The following is a 16,635-nucleotide window of genomic DNA, read 5'->3' on the forward strand; positions in this document are numbered from 1 at the left end:
GCTGCTGCTGGCGGGTGCTACCTTCAGAGTCAACAACCACTACTCTCCAGGCACCTTGCTCTGAAAAAAGTGTAGAAGTAAGGACAGCAATACCAGGATCCCTCCAAAAATACCTTGTGACCACCTTGCAACTCCCTTTTGGGTCAGGACCCCCATTAGGGAAACTTTGGTTTCTCCCATGAAATCAGTATAGCATAAACTAAAAGCACACAAAAGGCCAGATTCCATGGTGGTGAGACCAGATTTCACAGTCCATGATGTGTTTTTCATAGCTGTGAATTTGGTAAGGCCCTAGTAATGAGGCCTAGTCATTAGCAGATCCAGCATATTAAGGCACAGCAGTTTCTGGCTCCCATTCCTATACTCAATCCTTCTGACTATATTGTCTTGGGGTACATCTACACAGCAAGGCAAAAGTTGAAGCAAGATATCCAACTTCAGGTATGTAAATTGTGTAGCTGAAGTTAAAATAGTTTAATTCAGCTTTTGTTGCGTGTCTTCTCGTACGCCTCACGAAATGAGGGTTACATGAGTTGGAGTAACAAGTCCTCCAGCTCGACGTTATTTCGAAATAACGGCTTGCTGTGTAGACATGCATTTTATTTCAAAATAACATCAGTTATTCCAAAATAAAGCTGCTGTGTAAACATACCCTTAGATGCCTGTTTGTTTAGGTCTTGGTAGCAGTAATTGAACTGATTCAAACACTGATCTGAAGCCCAGAGGAGTCTACTGAAATTATTATTACTAACTAGCAAAACACTAGCATTGTCCCTTAAATCTTGCATAAACAGTTTGATGCGGCTTGGAAGCATAAACCTCCACTACCATATGGAGTCATTTCCTATGTGACAAATAACCCTGTGCTACAAATGTCCTGCTAAGTAAACATTAACTGTATTGAAAATGAATAAAAAAATCATTAAATTGTACTATATTAACATAAGTGGCCATACAGCTCATCTGTCATGGGACAACTCCCGTCTAGTCAAAGGAATTCAGAGATGAAAATAAATGATAAAGTATGATCCATCACCATAGTATCAGAACTACTATTAATATATTCTCCATCAACATTTTTAATAGTTAGAAAAGGGAATGTTCACCTAGGAAAGAACAGGCTGCAGAAGTCAGTGTAGGGAGAACATTCTGGGAAACTGAGAGGTGAATTATGATTTTTTCCCCTCCTGATTACTATGAATACTAATATAGTTTAAGCAGTGACATATGTACAATAAAAACACACGATTGTTCAGCTCCAGTTTCAAAACCAAAACTAGCCCTTATCCAACATGACTGCATCACCTAGCATAAGATACTTTTCCAGCTACTCCCTGACTGTTTTTACTACAATTTACTGAGGATCGTTAGATGTTCCTTCACTCAACTGGGAAATGCTGAATATATTTTTGTCTCTGACAAGGGAAGGAAGCAGAAGGGCACATAAGAAATGGACTAAAGATGGGAAAGAAGAGTCTGGGCACTATTTTGGGGGCTAGGACGATGTGGGGTTAAGTCCTTGCTCTGCCACAGCCTTCTTTTGTGGCCTTGGGCAAGTTGCTTAGCCTCTCTAAGTTTCCATTTCCCAGTTTATAAACTGGGAATAACTGCACTTGTCTGCTTCCCGGAGCACTATGGAGATACATGCATTTAAGACTGTCATGTGCTCCGACACAAGCAAGAGGAACTGTGGACATATTGGGGCATGGATGGAGCTAAGGAGTCTGTGCAGTTTGCCTCAAGCCCCTCTTTTGAATCTATCACTCTGCATTCCCCAGATGCTCCAGCCTCAGTTAGGCTCAATCCCCAATATACTTGGGACTTATGCTAATTCGTGTTATTGTTTATTGGTGGTCTAGCATCTCACCCAAGCCAGACCCCATCATGCAAGATATGTCAAAGATCCATAGGAAATGACAATGCCTGCTCGAAGAAGCTTGCTCAGCTCAGTCCCACAGGGAAGGGGCGAGTTAAGTACATGGCAGAATTGCCACATGCATTGCATGGGACTTGGCCATGTCTACAGAGGAGAGTTCCCTTTGCAAGTTGGTCAAGAGACTGAATTACCTTTTCTCCCTTTAACCCACGCAGGACCAATGTTCCCTCTAATCTTTTCTATCCCTGTACAGAATAATTTTTATGTGCAATGAGGCATGTGTGAATGTGCACCACCAGTAGAAACAAAAACCCAGCTGTGGGTGTCCTGCTAATCAACTGGGCAGCATTTGAGTCTTTTCTAAGTGACCCCACAAGCACACAGCTTACAGGGAACACAGCTCGGGGGGACAATGCTGAAACCACTGGTCAGGAGCCAGCAGGAAGATCACACACTGACTGCCCTTTTGTATCTAGCTGTGTGTATACAACAATGGGCATTTCCATTGGGATCCTTCCCCTAAGCTCCAAAACCATAAGCATGACTGCATGGGCTTTTGCAAAAAGCTCATCCCCGCTCTCATTGGAGTCAGTAGGAATTTAACCATTGACTTCAACGGCAAAGGAGCCAGCTCTTAATAAACCTTGTATGCAATCAATTAGCTATTGTGACAATACCCAACTCTTATCTCTTCCTCTCCCTCATTTGAATTTTTGCTTTCATCTCATAAACTGTATCTCTGTTTGTTTTATGACTCAAACCCTTGAAAGCTAGCTACACAGTGCACTGTACTGACAAGGACTGGCCGGATGTTTGCTTTCTGTTAACCATGACTAAATATTGATATTGCTAATCCTAAAATTCACATGTGCAATAAAAAATAAACAGCCTGGCTTTGTTCTTAATGAGTAATTGGATATCAAGTAGCTTTGAGCAAAACAGGTATATAAAGCTGGCCAGAAATGCATGGGAATAGCTCCCGTTTACATGCCTCTAGTACAATGGCTAGTGTGGGGGGTTTTGCTTTTGGAGAAATAATTGGCAGGAAAACAAAGTCAGAAGCAACATGATCCCTGCAAAGTAAATGCATTTAAATTATAATCATTTGCACTTAAATACAGTGGTGGTCCTGCCTTCCATCATACTACTCCTATGTGCCATTCACAGATTTGAATTTAATAGTCTGGTGGGTCCATCTTCCAGGAGAAATATGCGTGTCACCCGCCAAATCACATACCAATAGGGGCCTCCAAAGTGGCCTCAGCATCATCAACAAGAATTCAGGGAGCTTGCCCAAAGTTGAATGAATTGTCTAGCTAGTGCAATGCTGACGGACCTGGGTTTCCAGCAGGTGGGATAGAACCTGGGAGCCTTAGGGGCTAAAGCAATGAGTCAGTGCTGCTTCGCTAAGTTGTAAAGCAGACTTCACGCTCCTTTCCCAGTACCTCTGGATTATACCAGCATCCATAAGAGGCCTTTTAAAGAGTCCTCCTGATGAACAAGAGCATGTGCCTCTGCAAAGAGGTATCATGACAGAGGCACATTCCCCTCATTTGTGGAACTGATTTATCCAAGGCCTAAGTCCCTAGTGGTGGGATGGGGAATGCTGCCCTATTTAGAACATCCATAAAAAGTGCTGGGTAGTAGATTTCCTCACAATGGTTTCTGGACTCTTTGCTTTGCTTATGCCTCTGGGTTACCCCTTCCCAACACAGTGCACCTGATGAAGAGCTAGAGGATGGTTTGACTCACCATTTCCCATGAAAAGTTAGATTGTGCGGTATGAATCGTAATGAGTTTGGGCCATAACATATTCATACTTCATGAATATACTTGGGCTGTTACAAGAAGTGACACAATATGAGCTCAATCCAGCATGAATTAATGGATAGTATCTGCACAAGAATTTACTACAGTTGCCCATTAGTTACCCGACTTGAACACAGTTTACACTAGATCAGCATTTGACCTTAAGCAATTACAATGTTATGGTATCATTTAAGCAAAGTATTAGCAAATTAGCCTACAAGGGGAAAGGAATATTTTTCTTGTCATTAAACTGTTCTGTTTTCTATGAAAATGTACTGAAAATAATTAGTAGCACGCTATGTGAAAACAATGCAAATTAGTTCATTTTGTTCCTGAAAATAGCATGGCTCTGGTTTCAGTACTTGCTTTTACTTCGAGAGGGCGTGGGGAGAGGGGAAAATTAATGAGAAAGTCGGGTTTTTTGAGGTCATGACACCCACAGAGAACTGTGGTTGATCTAAAAAATTGTTCATGCTTCATCTTTTTCCGCTTCTTATTTGCGTTCAATTGTACCAGCCGACAGAGGCAGAGAGAAAATTTCATCATGTGTATCACTTCGATTAAGGCCTTTCTAAGTTTAAAAGATCAAAATGGACCAAAATGAATGGTGTGGCGTTACAAATAGCTACCCTATTATCCTATCACAGCATCTGTTTCAGAATAGCCACTTTGTAATAGCTTTTGTGTGTTGCGGCAGAGAGAATGCAGGGGAAAATCACTTAATTACTTTTCTGTATTTATCTTAAATTTAATTCTGATCTTCCTTCAGCGTGCACACATTTTTTTCCCACATATTCTGCTATGTGCCTAGCTGTTTGGAATTTATTCACACTTCTCTTCTATGTTGCGTATGGTGATATGACAACTGGTAGGAGGAGTTTTACCTCTGATCACCTTTTGAATAACCACACATTTGGAGAGAGAAAAACATCTGCTTTTCAATGGTTGGGTATAATTAGTGTACCTACATCCTCTATTGACTACAATATTTTATTGTTTTATGGGTAAAGATAACACACAGTCATAATAGTAGAGTGAGTTGTTGGCAGTATAAAAACATAACTCAAACTACCGATAGGGCTTGGAAAGTGAGTAGAAAATTTTACCCAAATCACAATGATAGCATCTGCTGCTCACTTTGCAACCAGATGCATAGAAGACAAGAAGGAAATCTGTGGAAAGAAAGAGCATAGTTGAATATTTTCATCAATATATTAGTTCTCACTAGCCCATTAAACAAGGTATTTAAGCACATACCTAATGTAAACTACAAAAAAATAGTGTCCCTGATGTCAGTTGGTCTGTTCATACATTTAAAAAGAGGCATATGACTTCCTTAATACATTTAAGCATTTGCATAATGTTAAACACGTAAATAGTCTCATTGATTTAAATGAGATTATGCACAAATATATTAAGAGCTTGGCTGGTTTAGGGTCTCATTCATGACTCATTACAATCTAGGAAGTCTAATGATATATTTCTGGACTCTGGGTTTATGCATCAGCTGTTAAAGACAGAGGAGGAAATTGCTTTCTGGACTCTTGTCAGATACATGCCTGATGTGTGTGTCAGGTTTTGTAGTGAACATTTCTCAACACAATTCCTTGTGTACATTTCCATAAGTGCGCTGCTTGAGTTGAAGAAATCAGGTTCATGGAAGATACAAAGAGCAGACCTTGCAGCACAGGTGCAACCACTGTAGAGGATGTGACACGTCTTTCTTGTTTTTCAATATCCTGTTGGCATTCCCCTCCCTCAGCGTGGCTACAGAATCCATCTGCTCTCATGTCTGCTCTTTCTCAGCTTTTGTGTACAATTGCATCTCTGCAAGCTTATTGTTTATTTGTTGCAGTTATACCACAAGGCCATCAGCTGCCATGAGGCCCCTGTCCTACCAACCACTACACAAATACTGAGACAGACCTCACCCCAAACAGCTTACAACTGAAATAGACAAGGCAGCCACAAGATTTTACAAATGGGGAAACTGAGTTACGGGGCAGCCAAATGACTTGGCCAAGAACCCGCAGAGTGGCTGTGCCAGGGTCTGCAACTGAACTTCATAGCAGCTGACTCCCCATCTATTGTCTCAGTCACAAGATGGACCATCTATCCTCTCATGAAGGTGCTAGGTTTAACAACCAGCCCCCAGTCTCTCTCAAATGAACATTCATGTTCATAACTGGAGTTTGTTTTAGGAATGAAATTTGGAATGAAAGTGCGTTTTAATGGCAGAATATGCTGTGAGGGGTATTAAGAGTATATTTATAGCTGGGGAGGGGGGAAAACAAGCAGGGGAAGTGGGAAAGCACCTGCAATAAAGTCGGTAGTCTGTGACTAGACACAACTTGCTGTCTCTTTATATGCTGCTGAGGATAGCTAAATTGTTATTTTGAAGAGGTTGCACTTTCTGGGGCTGGAGCCCAAATCTTTAATGTGCATTGCAAGTCAGATATTTGTGTATGCATCTATGCTTGTGTGGAGGGAAACCTTGATATACATATCTTTAATCTTTTAAAATAAAGCTTATCCCTTGATGAGTCTTTGTTTGGGTTATCTCTATACCCAAAAGTTCTATTAATATCTATGGGAGTTGAGTATACCAGATAGGAGTGTAGCAGATATCTCCCATTCAACTGACGTCTCCTTCCCGTCCTCCAGTCCCTTTCTCATTTAGCAATATGTTAAGGGAAAGATGTTTGCAATCCCTGCCACCTGTTTGTTACTCTCCCTCTTCAGAACTCCCCATTCTGTTCTTTGTCACTAAATAGAATCAGTGTTGTGAGCTCTGACTTGGTTCCTTTATTTATTTATTTATTTATTTATTTATTTTGCTTTCTGTTTGCTGCCTCTGGTCTGAGGAGTCTGTGGAAATTTGCTAAGTCCGCAGCAAGGAACTGGAAGAGTGGCTCAAAACTAAAAATAACTCAGGAGAGGTCTGTGCAAGAGGTTAGCTTTACAAGGAGTCATGGAAAACACTGAAAGCAGGGTCTATACAACTATAGGGATGGCTGCTTGCTTCACTAGCATAGATTGTGCTCCTAAAGTGGAGAAATGGTCGAACACAGATAATAGTAAGCATATGGTTAGAAGTGTGAATCTTCCAAGCACTTTGGAAACATTAGTGCTTCAGAGAAATATGATTAGCTTCATTTTCTAGGTGGAGGAATTAAGGCAGAGTTACTACAGGTTGAACCTCTCTAGTCCAGCACACTCTAGTCTGGCAACATCCACGGTCTGGTATGATTTTAGTTAGCAAGATGTCCACTTTTCATGGGTGTGGCCAAGTTTCTCGCGATCTCATAAAGTTTGTTTATAGCCACCAGCCCTGGCTCTCAGTGTTCTGTGCTATTTAGCTCGAATGTATCTCTAAAATGTCTTCTAAGTGCCCATTATGCAGTGGAAGTGTTGGTAATGCTGCTAGACAATATTGACCTCCCGGGGTTCGGCAAATTCTATGATTGGGCACCGGTCAGGTTCCAAAGTTGCTGGACTAGAGAGTTTCAACTTGTGACATATGATATTGACTGTCAGAGTGAATAGAGAAAGCCACAACTAACTTGTCCTTGATCCCCAGGGGATCTATCAGAGCTTTAACTCAAATGCAGGGTATCTGGGATCCTGAGTCCTGTGATCAGACCACTCTTCTGTCCTTCCCTCTAGCAATAGTACCAATATCTACATTACCCTTCACAAAACATCATAACCTGCTGTGAGGTTATCACGCCACCCCCTCCTTTATGAAAACTGGCTTCTGAATATGCATAATTTGAAGATGCTTGTGGAAGAAACTTAATGCAAAACAGGTCATGTAACATCATTTTTAAAGTTACAATCTGCAGAATCTGAATATCCTATTTTTGTGCAGGTATCATTCTTATACATAAAATTAGAAATATGAAGTATGAATTTGGATTTATTTCTAAATGTGGCAATGAGGACCATTAGTGATACTTTAGGAACTTAATGGCTCAGTATTCAAACCAATTATCTTTGAATGGTTCTACTTTTCATGTAAGCACAAACTGTGGTTGGTCCTAGAAAGACATGTCATCGTGCCACCTGGTACTAGAATTCATCTTGAATTGCCGGGCTCAATGGGTAGTGATCAATAGTTCGATGTATGGTTGGTATCAAACAGAATGCCTCAAAGGTCGGTTCTGGGGCTAGTTTTTGTTCAACATCTTTATTAATGACCTACATGAGTGGATGGATTACACCCTCATCAAGTTCAGGGATCACACTAAACTAGGGCGAGAAGTTGATGCACTGGAGGATAAGGATAGGGTCCAGTGTGACCTATACAAATTGGAGGATTGGACCAAAAGAAACCTGATGGGGTTCAACAAGGACAAGTGCAGAGTCCTGCACTTGGGATAGAAGAATCCCATGCATTGCTACAGACTGGGAACAGACTGGATAAGCATAAGTTTAGCAGGAAAGGACCTGGGTTTACAGTGGATGAGAACCTTGATATGAGTCAACAGTGTGCCCTTGTAGCCAAGAAGGCTAACAGTATATTGGGGTGCATTAGTAGGCACATTGTCAGCAGATCTAGGGAAGTGATTATTCCCCTTTATTCGGCACTGGTGAGGTCACATCTGGAGTACTGCATGCAATACTGCCCTCCCCTCCGCCCCCCCCCCCGAAAGTATTTGGACACATTGGAGAGAATCCAGGGGAGGGCAACAAAAATTATTAGGGGTTGGAGCACATAACTTATAAAGAGAGACTAAGGGATTTGGGCTTATTTAGTCTACAGAAGAGAAGAGTAAGGGGGGATTTGATAGCAGCCTTCAACAAGTTGAAGGAGGGTTCCAAAGAAGATGGAGGGAGGCTGTTCTCAGTGGTAACAGACAGAATAAGCAGCAATCATATCAAGTTGCATTAGGGGAGGGCTAGTCTGGATATTAGGAAAAAACTATTTCACTAGGAGGGTGGTGAAGCACTGGAACGGGTTACCTGGGGAGGAATCTCCAGCCCTAGAGATTTTTAAGTATCGATTTGACAAAGCCCTGGCTGGGTTGATATAGTTGGGATTAGTTCTGCTTTTAGCAGGGGTTGGACTTAATGGCTTCCAACTCTATGATTCAGTGAATCTAGTACCCACCCTTGGTGGTGGGGAGATTGAACAAAGGCTTCCAGCCCCAGGGGAATGTGGGAAAGTTTATTTAAGGAATGGAAAGCAGTCAGGTCTTTGTCTTCAGCTGGCCTTTGAAACTGCCTCACTCACATGAAGAAATCGGGAAATAAAGAACTGCATGAATGGGTAAAGGCAAAGATGCTAGGCCCAAGTCAGAAAGATCAATACTGGCCTGAGATAAGAACAACTGTTTCGGGTAAGAATTTGCATGTAGCAGGTTTCTTAGTGGATTAGAATTAGCTGGCTTGTTTTGTTTCTTTGGGTTTAGTAACTTACTTTGCAAGTTAAAACAGACAAATCAAACCCTTCAGATCTACTTTTTATATTTAATAAAACACTTTTTTTGTTTATTATCAAGTCCAGTGTACTTAATTGTTATCTGAGGGAGTAGGAAGCCACCAGTGTGTATATTTCTCTGTTATTGGCAAAGAGGGCTGACCTTATGAGCTTTTTCTGTGTAAAATTTTCATACAGAAGTAAGATCGATTTATTTGGGGTTTCCGTTTCTTTGAGGGATTAGGTTTCTGGATGCTGTCACTTGCCTTATATAGCTGAGTTCTCCCAGAGAGGAGCTGATTCAGCATCTGTGTTGCTTTTTTAGAGGGGAGGACACTAACCCCAACTGTGTGCCTTGCCTGCAGGAGACCAGGGCTTCTGGCTCAGCATAGGGATGTAAGCGAGTAGTCGACTAGTCAACCACCCAATAAACCTAGGCTTATCAGGTAGTTGTCAACTACTTGCATTCCCCTCCTCCCCACCCCGCTTGCTGTCTCTATATCAGAGCCACAGTGGTGGTAGGTCCCGGACCTAGCATGAGCCAGGCTTGCTCAGTCCCAACTCATGCTGTGTCCAGGACCTACCCCTGCTGCAGTTCTGCATTTTAAATGTAGTAGGAGCCGGGCTGCCTGCATGCCTGTCTCTTACTGCATTTAAACTGCAGAGCGGGTGTGGCTCCTGGACCCAGTGCAAGCCTTTCCTTAGTGACTAATCATGTGGTCGATAGACATCATATAGACAATACGATTAGCCAGTGACTTGCCTCTTAACTTCCTTAGCTCAGCAGAACAGAGAGATGAGGAGCCCCAGAGCACAAGAAGGTGGTCATCAGTGGCTTGATCAGCACACTGGGGGACAAACCAAAGGGGATTTCTGTGATCCAGCCCATCACAGAGGGAGGGAGGGAGGTAGATATTAATCCCACCACCCCCATTTTGCAGGGGATACTAACAGATCCAATTCTTGGCTTGGAAGCTCCATCAGTGTGTTCCCAAGAGAGATATTAACATATTACTAGGTAGTACAAGGGAAAGAAAACCAAACTCATATTAAAATAAACGTTCCAGGGACACATTCAACAGTGTTTGAATCTTTATCTTGCAGCAGAGTGTAGAACACCAAATCAAGATCAGAGACCCATTGCTCCAGGCAATGTATACACACAAGTGAGACACCTACTAAGGATCAGTCCTTCCCCTGGAGCGTTCAGTAGACAAGCTGGACAACAGGTGGGAGAAAAGGAATTAGACAGTTCAGATGGCTATGCCTATAGGTCAGGTCCCTTAGCACCTTTTACTATAAGATCCTGTTTCAGATCAGTTGTTTTGGCTGAAATTTTCTATGCCAAGTGTCTCCCTCAGAGGGTTGTTTTTTTTAATAAATTGTATTTTCTAACATTTTGGCAAAAATGGCCAAGCCATTTCTCAGATCACCAGCTGTGACTAGAGGCATATTATCGATTGATGCTAACTTATTTCCTGAGAGCTTTGTGATAGAGAATATTCAGTGGGAATTAATAAGGAGAGAGTAGTAATTGTGGGGGTGGGGAACAGCTTAGAAACATTTTCACGAGCGCAGCCAACACACAAATCCAAGGAAATCCCTTTGGTTTGTCCATAGAAGATCGCTCACTAAATGTATTTAAACGCCATAGTGACCGTAATCTGTAATCTAATGCAATTGCATATTACATATACATTGAGTGAAATGTCCCTATGTGTAGAACCAGCACAAAGTTTGAATGCTTTACAAACTATCCTAAGACACTTTTTTGTTCTGGTGTGTAAAAATCCAAAGCAATGCAATAGATGATAAAAGAGAATCGCACTTAAAATGGAAATAAAAAGCAATTTCTCTGCAAAACTATTTATGAAAGGGTGGGAAAAAAGAAAGAAAGAAAGCAGATTAGCTGGAAAGGAAAACGGAAGCGTGCTTTTGACTGAGGGCTTTTTTTTTTCTTTGCACTGCCTTAACTGCATGGTCATGGCTTGGCACTCTTTCAGACCTTAGGAAGCATTGTGAAATTCCATGATAAGTGGGTTTCCTTTGAGCTGGCCTGTGTGGCTTCAAGAGAAATTGTATGGTATTTCCTTTCCCCCATTATAAACCACAATTCTCTCAATGAATTTGCTCCTATATTTTTTTATGTTAAAAAAACCTTTAACCTCTGAGTCATGCATTGTCTAGTCTGATCCAGCTGTTAGACTATAGTGAATTTGGAAGCAAGCTTCACACAGGTCTGTGTGTAATGGTGTGAAAGGAAAACAGAAAACTGCAGCTAGTTGTACACATCTTGGGCAACGCAACACACTATCCAGTTTGTATGATGAGCGGCTACTCTCTATATTGTACTGCACAAAAAAAAAAAAAATTGTTTGGTGTTCCTTGGTCTTAAAAACTTTAAGAAACACTAGACTAAAGCCTGTTCCTGGTGGTTTGTCTGAGTGGGTCTAGTCTGAAGTGCACACACACTAATAAACAACAAAGAGCACACCAAGCAGCCTCAGGCCTAGTCTCCCACAATTGTACAAGGAGTCACAAGGCTTCCCCTATGCTGAATAACCTCACACGGGGCTAGTGAACAGCAGGGGTTACAATAGTGACTCATAACTATTCTCCAGATCGATAGCGACTATTAATTGCTTGACTAAATAGGTTTGTGGAGTACATCCAGAATGGCAGTAGACTCATGCAGTCGGTAAAATGACCCTCTTGCTATTAGTGCAATAGATTGGCAGGGGTGGAGGACACACCACAGCTAATAAAATAGAGTGCTGTACATTGATCCAGATTCACTGGTGTACTCCAGCTGCTTTGTGGAGGCCTAGTCCTGCAAAGCAGCCATAAACCCAGTTTAATCAGGATTATATAGGTGCTTTGCTTCACAGAAGTGGCCCAAAACAGCTGGGCCATGCCAATGAATTGTATTCTTAGCTGAGCATCTTTAGAAGGCTTCTTCTGCAGAAGCAGAGTTTTATGTGTTACATATCGGATTACAAGGATTGCAAACAAGCCTTACAAAGGTAGCTGGGTTAGTGTATATCTCCAAAAACAATGAGGAATCCTGTGGCACCTGAGACCCTCCATGCATCTGATGAAGTGGCTTTGACCCACAAAAGCTTATGCCCAAATAAATCTGCTAGTCTTTAAGGTATCACAGGACTCCTTGTGAGTTTTGAAGGTTAACAGAGCATGCCAGGGCACTCTGCAAAGCGTGTGATGTGGAAGTTTCTGCTCTCAAGTATACTGGTGTAAAACCCTGTATGGGAGGACAAGTAGAGCCACTGTATCTTGCCCAAGGTCCAGACTATGAGTGGCCATAGAGTAAGGTGGGAGAGGTGTGAAAGGTGCCTCCCTTCCCTGTGAATGGCCTTTGTGCTGGCCACAAAAGAGCAGTGTGGGAGCAGGGCTAGCCTTTCCCTGCCATCCTTTTGCCAGGGATCGAATCTCCAAAAGGAAGCAGGGTGATAGCCTATGGGGCCATAGTAATGGATGATGCAGTGTGCATTCAGGGAGAGATGGGTCCCCAATGAGCACGCTCCCTCTCCGTGCTCTGCCATGGCTGCACAGCTCCATGCACCCAGCACAGCACCTTGCACTAGCCGTGGCAGGGTGAGTGTGAGAACACCCGATCGAGTTCCGATAGCTCTGTTTTTATGGTATTAAAAAGAGAACCCCCACAAACCTATGAACATGCCTGGTTGCCCTTATGCCTCTTGTTCAGTCATTATACCATGTCAACACTTAGCCTTTCTTTGTGCTAACTAGCCCCTTGTCCGCAATCATGGCTACCTTTCCTTGTCATGTAATAGGCCACTGCAGAGTTATGAGATTCCACTTTGTGCCCAAGAGGTGGAAGACTCCATGCTGTTCCCCTGCGAATCTGGTCCCCTGGCTGAAGAGCTACTTGGTGAACTGGGTGGGGTCCCTATCTTTAGAGCCCTGTGGAGATACAAAAATATGGATTCCCAGCTGCCAGGCTCAACTCATCATCCGATCCACAATCCAGATTTGACTTGTGCCCACACAACAAACATTCTGGAGGGGTGGGAGAAGGGAGCACAGATGAGCAAGGAGGGGGCAGGGTCGTGCAGGGAAGAGACTGGTGGTGAGGGGCAGCAGGAACCCAGGGCTCGGGCTCACCAGGCGGAGGATGTGGGAGGGGAGAGGAACGATGGGCAGGGCCAGATCCTGGCCTCGCCTGCTGGGAGATTTAGGACAGAGGTTCTTGCATCCTTCCCCTGTGGGCAATGCAGGTACCTGCCCTGGTGTCCCCCCTTCCATCTGGTGGCTATGTGAAGTGAGAGCAGGGAGAGCCCTGCATGGGTATCCACTCCATTATATGCAGGGCTCTATCTATCTTTGAAATAAATATTAACCCTCAACATAAAAATTTTCCTCTGCTGTGATGCCTACAAAACCAAAACCAACCAACCAACCAAAACCCTTGGCAGTGGTTAGCCTGAGGCCACTACCTAGGCCATCGTGAGATGATTGACAAGATATCTGTCTGAAACCACCTCTTGTCACTTGTCCTACGCTTAGACCTTGTGGGTAGGGAACATCTTTTGCTATGTTTTTGCGGAGCCTAGAAAAGTGAATCCTGACTCATAACTGGAGCTTGATTGCAGTGCCAAAGTGTAAATCTTATCGTTACTGGTCGAAAAGATAATGCACCAGACATGGTACTTTGGTATGACGGAGAATTTAATGGATGGTGTGAACCGTATCAACACTTGCCAAGCAGATCAAATAAGGACAACACATGCTCTTTGCTTTCCTGTATTAGGGTCTCTTTGGTTATGCTTACGCTCTAATTTTACCCTTTTTTCTGTTTCTCTTCCCCATTTCCTTTTTGTCATGGGTGAGCAGGGTAACACCACTATGCACTAGTGGAGGAAGTCTACCATAAAGCTTATTGCTATCATGCTCCACTTCATCTGGTTTTTTTTTCGGTTCTTCAGGGGATGCAGGTTTTCAAGCAGGAACCTTTGTATTAGCGTATGAAGTCTTTCATCTTGATAGTATAGATTTAATCTTGAATGCTGCTGTAAGCACTTTAGGCTTTAAAGTATAGCTATAGTTAGCCAGGGGGAGAGTGGTGCAGAGACAAATATAAAAATAGCAACTTCTTACTTAGGTCATGTCTCTTTGTGTGTTTGTCACACGTGTTTAAATACTGACAAAATCAACATTTGAATACCTATAACCTCTATACAAAGCATCTTTCTTCTGAGATTCTCAAAGCCCTTCATGAATATTAGCTCCCCCCACGCCTTTCTAAAATAGATAGAAGTCTACAGGCAGGTCGTAAGCAATATACCCTCTAATCTTTTCCGTCCATGTGCAGGATACATTTTTTTATGTGTACGGAGGCATATGTGAATGTGTATCTGTAACCCACACAGCTTCCCTGTGTGGTTCACATGTGAAACCAACAGGCAAAACTGAACCTGGGGCCTCTGGAGTTTAGCTCATGAGCCTCTATGGCTTTTAATTCACACTGTTAAGGCTCATGCATTAAGCTCCAGAGGTTTCAGGTTCTGTTCTGCCTGCACCACGAGTAGAAACAAAAAATCGGGCTGTGGTCACTCTGCTAATCAGCTGGCATTTTAATCTCTCCTGGGTGGCTGCACAAGTGCGCAGCTTACAGGGAACACTGATCATAAGACAATAGATGGCCAAATTGTGCTCTGTTAGGTGGTTTCATGGTCCACTGATGTCAATGGGATTGACTGTGTGACTGAGAACAATAGGGCTACGTCTACATTGGCCCCTTTTCCGGAAGGGGCATGTTAATTTCAGAGGTAGTAATAGGGAAATCCGCGGGGGATTTAAATATCCCCCGCGGCATTTAAATAAAAATGTCCGCCGCTTTTTTCCGGCTTTTAGAAAAGCCGGAAAAGAGCGTCTACACTGGCCCCGATCCTCCGGAAAAAAAGCCCTTTTCCGGAGGATCTTATTCCTACTTCAAAGTAGGAATAAGATCCTCCGGAAAAGGGCGCTTTTTCCGGAGGATCGGGGCCAGTGTAGACACTCTTTTCCGGCTTTTCTAAAAGCCGGAAAAAAGCGGTGGACATTTTTATTTAAATGCCGCGTGGGATATTTAAATCCCCTGCGGATTTCCCTATTACGACCTCTGAAATTAACATGCCCCTTCCGGAAAAGGGGCCAATGTAGACGTAGCCTAGTTGTCTTAGGGTGTGTCTAGATTACAGGGGTTTTTTTAAAAAAACTTCATCTGTGTCTAGACTGCAGCCGCATTCTATCAAAAGCAAATTGAAAGAACACGGCAGTGTTTTCGATCGCGGTAAATCTCATTTTACTAGGAATAACGCCTTTTTTTTAAAAATACCCTTTTGAAAAAAGGTGCTATTGAATGCAAACTGTGCTTTTTTGAAAGAGAATTTCTAGACTCTCTTTTGAAAAAGTGGCTCGCTTTTTCGAAAAATCTGCTTGTAATATGGACGCTCTCTTTCGAAAGAGGCTTCTAGTCTAGATGCAGCCTTAGAGGAGCTAAGAGCCAGATCTTGGCTCCAGTACAGCTCCTTTGCACACTTCAGATGCTATAAAAATGCCTTTATCTGTACCTGAAGCTATTTCCTTGAATAGGGGCAATACCCTGCTGGCATAGCTATTCTCCTTCAGCCCTCCAGCATAGGAGCAGGTTGAGTACCTGCACCGCAGCGATCCACAGCTAGGGTAGCGTTCATCACTGATCTCACTGCCATTACTCCTGATTTACACCCATCTAATTGAGACTGGCATTTATCCCGGTGATGTGGGTCAAGATGAAACTCCATTTCTCTAAATGGAATTTGACTCTCAGCCTGTTTCTTTTAGTGCACAAGATAAAAGGAGACACTTTTCCAGTCCTTACTCATGTCAGTAGCTTTGTCCCTGTAGCACAGTGGATTTTAATGAAACTTAAGTTACAGAATTGGACCTGCAGACACTTTGGGCCAGTTGCTTCTCCCTCACACTTTACCCCTTCTGAGCAGCACTGGCAGTACAGAGGACACAGTGACTGGTTAGTTAAGCCAGTGTTGATCCTTCAAGCATGGGGGAATCCCTGATTTGCATGCAGCTGTCTATCCTCTCTTCTCCCCTAGCATAACAGAGCCACTCGCACTCCAGCAATCCCTGGGTTGACATAAATCCCCACGGGGCAGAGAGGGAGGCACTATAAACTGTGCAAATCAGAGCATCTCTAACTCTGCTCGAAGTTGCACAAAGGGCTGCAGGACTAGCATCATTTGAAGGACCATCTTCTCCCATATGAACCTGCCTGGAGATTGAGGTCAGCTGGGGAGGCTCTGCTCCGTATTCCTCCACTTATGGAGATAAGGTTGACATCTATGCGGGGCAGGGCCTTCTCAGCCTTTGCTCCTAGGCTATGGAATTCTCTCCCCTAGGACATTCACCTGGCGCCAATGTTGGCACTGTTTTGGCACCAGGCTAAAGCCTCCCTTTCCCCCCATGCTCTTATTAGTATTTGAGTTTGTGTATGTGTCTGCCCCTCTCCTCA

The sequence above is a fragment of the Pelodiscus sinensis genome, chromosome 2, assembly GCF_052426305.1.
Source record: "Pelodiscus sinensis isolate ZL-2025 chromosome 2, ASM5242630v1, whole genome shotgun sequence".
Taxonomy (NCBI): domain Eukaryota; kingdom Metazoa; phylum Chordata; order Testudines; family Trionychidae; genus Pelodiscus; species Pelodiscus sinensis.